This window comes from Cydia strobilella, chromosome 16 (genome assembly GCF_947568885.1).
Source record: "Cydia strobilella chromosome 16, ilCydStro3.1, whole genome shotgun sequence".
NCBI lineage: Eukaryota > Metazoa > Arthropoda > Insecta > Lepidoptera > Tortricidae > Cydia > Cydia strobilella.
In genome coordinates this window covers 13,345,875-13,351,895 of record NC_086056.1, presented here as the reverse complement: position 1 = coordinate 13,351,895, position 6,021 = coordinate 13,345,875, and positions in this window count along the sequence as shown.

Here is a 6,021-nt window from a genome sequence, read left to right as displayed (position 1 = left end):
GTTTTCGAGCACAAATCAATAAGCGCCTGTACGAGATTCACAAGCAATGTTTAAAAAAACTAGCAACTCCAAACTCAGTTCTACGTTCTACAATCAGCAGAGGGCCTACCGCGAAGTGCCGCAAACCACGTTCGACGTGTTGCCTCCCTGTCACACTTACGTACGAATTTACAAGCGCAACAGAGAGGCAACACGTCGAACGTGGATCGCGGTAGGCCCTGGATGACAGAGGCTACGAAAAATCACATGTATATTTCCATACATAGGTACATTATTAAAGTTTCCATTGTCGTTTTCTATCAATTCATTTTGGCTAGGCCCCAAGAAGTAAATGTGCCATTCTCAACCAAAAGGGTCGAAGGGGGGATTGTCGGTTGTCAATAAGGCGCTATTTCCATGTACCTTCAATTTTAAATCAACCTTATCGACAACCGACAATGTAATGATCTACATAAACTCTTCATTTCTTAACGGTAAAGTCGTGTCAATAGTCAGTATCATTTTAACTTGTTCACTCTGCTGCTGCAGTGCTGACTATATTTTGGATAATTTTAAAATATTTTATTACTTAAAAGCTTTTACTTGCTTGCACCTGGGTCCTGGGTGTATGCTATCAAAGAGAATGTACCTACCTAAGTATCTACACTTGCAAGTTAACCTTTTGAACGGTTTATGTCATAAACAAAAACGTCACTGTCACGCCAAGATAACGGGTGCAAGCGAGCGAATGTAAACTTTACTTGAAAGTGTCAAGGTTACTTTGACAGCGTCCGCCATAACATAACCCATGGTCCTTGGCGCTGTGGGTACGACTAGTAACGACCACTTTATGGGTTCTTAGCGTTCAAAGGGTTAAGTTTGACTCAATTTCAGGTTTATGTTATTTTATCATGGTTTATGTAACTACCAACCCACGAAACTTCGAAGTGACAATGCAATAACAAATGACGCCATACGCAAAAGCTGTTTATCTGGTGATAGTGATGATGCACCCGGAATTAACTCCCGAAAGGTGGCCGAAATCGAAATATACCTACTGTAAGTATACAAATACAACCTGTAAGTATATTTATTTTAAACTTTATTGCACAATTAAAATACGCGCACAAATGGGCGGACTTAAGAGCCAACAGGAGTGATCATTTCTCCATACAAACGTACTCGACTGTTTCCTCCCTGGTTTTTGAAGCTAGAGGAATGATTTTTTCAACACAGATTAATATTGTCAATATCTGTGTCGGTGTGTTTTGCTTTTTTTGATATTTTTGTTTTTTAAGGCGCTAGAGCCCTTCAAACATGGCCAAAAATGGCCTCACTGACTATGCCGCAATGAGAGGCGTGGTATTCAAAACTGGTATCAATTAGCCAAAAAATCAAAACAGTCCGACACAGACAATTTCATAATCATTTAGATTTCCAAATTTGGTTACGATTGCTTAAGTTTTGGAGGAGGAAACAGTCGAGTACGAAACCTCGATTTTTGAGATTTTTACGGAGGATTTTTCGCCTAAGCTGCAGTTGTCCTTATCGCACTAATTTTAGGGGCGGGGTCAAGTTTCTAAATACGTACACGGACAGAAAAGTGATGGGCAATAGTCGACATTGAAAGTCGATAATCTAGTGATGTGATAAGTTATCGATAAACCATAACAAAGTCGCGATTTGCCTCTTAGTAGGCGAAGTAAGTAAAGTGAGTATGCACTTTGGCCTCAGGGGATATCGTTTAACACTATTTATTATTCCTTGGTTCATACAAAGCTGAGCTGACGCACTAGCTACGAGATTAAGTCCTGGCTACCCCCCAAAAAGGGAGGGGAAAAGTCGGCTTCTGCGGTCCAGTTTGCCTCTATTTCTACCTATCTCTTGATATGAGATCAAATTTGGTATAAATTTTGTGTAAATTAGGGACGAATAATTTATTTTAGAAATAATAGTTTCACATTTTCATACACAAATCTGAATATACGAACGAAAAATTAAAACTATATATAATTTTTGGTCACAGATTTGCTCTTTAGAAGCAAATTGTGGTGATTTGCAACTAAAAATTAATTACACAATTTAGTTTATTCATTCTTTATTTAGAAAAGTATCAGTTCTAAGTACGTATTATTATATTGCTTTATATTTTACAATTTTCACTATTATTCAAAAATTTATTTTAAACAAAGTATTAATTTTATTAAAACTTTTGTGACGTGATCTCATGAAAGGGGCTCCACGAGGCGAAATACTTTTTACGCCAATTTTTTTTTTTTTTTTTTTTTTAATTTACAACAAAGACGAAAGTTCGAAAAAAATGTGGTTACTTAATAATTGCCTAACTTGTTGAAAAAATTAGTTTACATAATATCAATTTATAACCGTAGTATATTCCATGATATGTTTTAAATACACCATATTATTTCCTAATTTTTAAAAGAATATTTAATACCTTTAAAATAATATCTGTCTGTCTGTCTGTCAATCTGCCTGTCCGTCTGTCACCAGGCTGTATCTCGTGAACCGTGATAGCTAAAAAGTTGCAATATTTACGGATGATGTATTTCTGTTGCCGCTATAACAACAAATACTAAAAACAGAATAAAATATTTTTTTAAGTGGGGCTCCCAAACAACAAACGGGATTTTTTGCCGTTTTTTGCGTAATGGTACGGAACCGACTCGCACTTGGCCGTTTTTTGTTAATAGCTTTGAACTTTTTTTATGTGGGAATAAACGCTTCGAATACATTTTTCTAGACATCATTCTGAATCCAATGAGGTATCATACGTATTTTTAGGAGTTAGTATCTCTATTAGTGGCAGCCGTACAAGCCCAATTTCAAAGAAAAACCGCAAATCGATGTACAGGTTAGCCGTTTGGCACACGCATACTAAGAGGTCAAAACAAAATTTTTGACCCGCAGTTTCTAAAAAAAATCCCTTAGGAGGGGTATGCTGAAACATTTTTTTTGTATGAAAAAAAAAAACATATTTTTTTCCAAAAACCTATCGTGTGTGGTATCATACGAAAGGGCTTTTTGAGGCGATTCTAAAATTATACCACATCATTACATTTTAGACATTTTTTTGTAAATTAAAACAAATAGAATTTTCAAAACACACCAAGTTTGGGGTCAAGTTAAAGGGTTAAGTAGAACTGTGTCACTTTGTATTGAAAAAAAAAACTAAATAAATTTTTTATTGCTTTTTTGGGGTTACATATGAGGATATCACGTATCATTTGTACAAAAAAAAATCAGCCATATCGTATCTGGAGGAGCCCAAACTTGGTATGTTTTGAAAATTCTTTTTCTTTCAATTTAAGAAAAAACCGGCCAAGTGCGAATCGGAATCGGGCGCCGAGGGTTCCGTACATTACACAATTTAAACAATGTATTTTTATGTGAAACGTGAGTGAAAGGTAAATTGCGGTTTACGATTTATAACGTATTAAAAAAAAACTACTAACTAGATCTCGTTCAAACCAGTTCTCAGTCTCAGTTTTTTCAGTTTTATCATTCTCTTATTTTAGAAGTTAGAGGGGGGGTTACACATTTTACCACTTTGGAAGTGTCTCTCGGTCTCGCGCAAACTATTCAGTTTAGAAAAAAAATATATGAGAAACCTCAATATCATTTTTGAAGACCTATCCATAGATACCACACACGTATGGGTTTGATGAAAAAAAAATTTTTTGGGTTTCAGTTCTAAGTATGGGGAACCCCTAAAATTTTTTTTTTCCTATTTTTGAGTGAAAATCTTAATGCGGTTCACAGAATACATCTACTTACCAAGTTTCAACAGTTCTTATAGTTTCGGAAAGAAGTGGCTGTGACATACGGACGGACGACAGACAGACAGACATGACGAATCCATAAGGGTTCCGTTTTTTGCCATTTGGCTACGGAACCCTAAAAATGGCTAAAATGCAATGATGTGGTATATTTTCAGAATCGCTTCAAAAAGCCCTTTCGTATGATAGATGAGAAGTATACGATAGGTTTAAAAAAAAAGTTTTTTTTTATACAAAAAAAGGTTTCAGCACTCCCCTCCTAAGGGAATTTTTTTTAGGAGTTGCGGGTCAAAATTTTTGTTTTGACTAGTATATACGTGTACCAAACGGCTAACCTGTACATCGATTTGCGGTTTTTTTATGCGAACAGCTTACACTATTTTTTTCACCACCTTGAACCTTTTGTAGACTAGACTATTGTCCCAAAATATTGGGCGACGACCGGTCGTCTGGCCTAGGAGGTAGTGACCCTGCCTGTGAAGCCGATGGTCCTGGGTTCGATGATATGATATGATGAGCACAGATATTTGTTCCTGAGTCATGGGTGTTTTCTATTTGTATTTAAGTATTTATATATTATGTATATCGTTGTCTGAGTACCCATAACACAAGCCTCCTTGGGCTTACCGTGGGACTTAGTCAATCTGTGTAAGAATATTGATTTAATATTTATTATTATTTATTTATTTATTGGGTTTCATATTTATTCCGATCAGAATTAGGAGCTCTTCAATTTATACCTATTTTTATCAAAATCTGACACATAAATAAAAAAAACGGACCATCAATAAAACTGTATAATTACATCAAAGTAAGAAATATCACATGTCACATGTTTCTTTATTATGATAATTTTATCTAACCTGAGGCTTTCTTTTTTCTATTCAACGGAGCCGGAGAGCGGCAAATTTGTTTTTCAAGACGCTTGCTCGAAAAGATCTTATTTCATGCAGGTGTACTGAAGGGAAAAGGCCTATATTGTTCCCGCGGGAGTTATAGCTTTCTTTTTTAATTAGGTATGTCACTAATTCATACGAACCAAGTAAGTTATAAGTAAAATACTTTGTTTAAAATCAAGGTATAAGGGAGTTTTACTTTTAAAATACTCACGACTATAATTTAATATTTTTGTTTATCATATTTAAAAATATTTAATTGGATTAATTTAACAGCCGTTATCTTGTATGTTTTTATACAACAATGTTTTCTTGTATGTCCATGTTATGTTATGTTTTTTTACTATTCTGTAACTCGAAATGTTAATTAGATTGCAGGTTGTAGAAGGATATTGAATTTAGTTACTAAAAACGCGAGCGGCGTGAGGCCGGCGAGGAGCGCAAATAACGTGCGCGTCGGTGTGCGTGCACCACACACACTGGGATAGTCCCTCGGTACGCGGTACCGCCCCCGTCAGCGCGACGACGATATTCTCTTTCAAATCTCAAAATTGAGTTTGGTCTCGGCTCCTGTTGGCTCTTAAGTATAGTGTTATTAGTGTTCTTAAATAAAACAACACAACCCCATTTAGCTTAGACTCGTTTGATTCTTCTTGATATATAGAATAGATTAAGAATAAAACCGTTTTGATGTAAGTTTAAAAAATATTTTTTAACAAAAGCTTACTTTTATGATATACATTAAGCTAAGCTAAGCTACCGAATAATATCGATACCGTAGTATCTTTTTTATCTTCTATCCCTTTGCCTCTTATGTTAGCATCTAACATAGCACATCAGGTACCTAGATACCCGGCCGTATTATTAACTAAGAATCCGTTGCATTCTGAACTATCCTGAACATATCAATCCAACTCAATCTACGTTCGTATACCTACAAAATAAAGGGAAAACTGGATGGAGATAAAATGTGTCGTTTTCAAGCTAAAGGTACATTGTCGCTTGCCATAAGGACGCTCTGACAGGTTTTTCGTATAAACATACAAGCAATTTTCTTCCTTATGGTAAGCGACAATGTGGTACCTTTTGATTGAAAGCGTCACAAATATACATGTGGTCACAGCGGACAGGACTTGTAAAATCGTCTTTATTGCTAAGAACATAAGAGCTTACAAATAGTTTTGGTTCTTTGGCACACATAGGTACCTACTGTTTTATACATGTAACCCATACTAATATTATAAATGCGAAAGTGTGTCTGTCTGTCTGTTACCTCTTCCCGCTTAAACCGCTGAACCGATTTAGTTGAAATTTGGTATAGAGATAGTTTGTCCCGGGGAAGGACATAG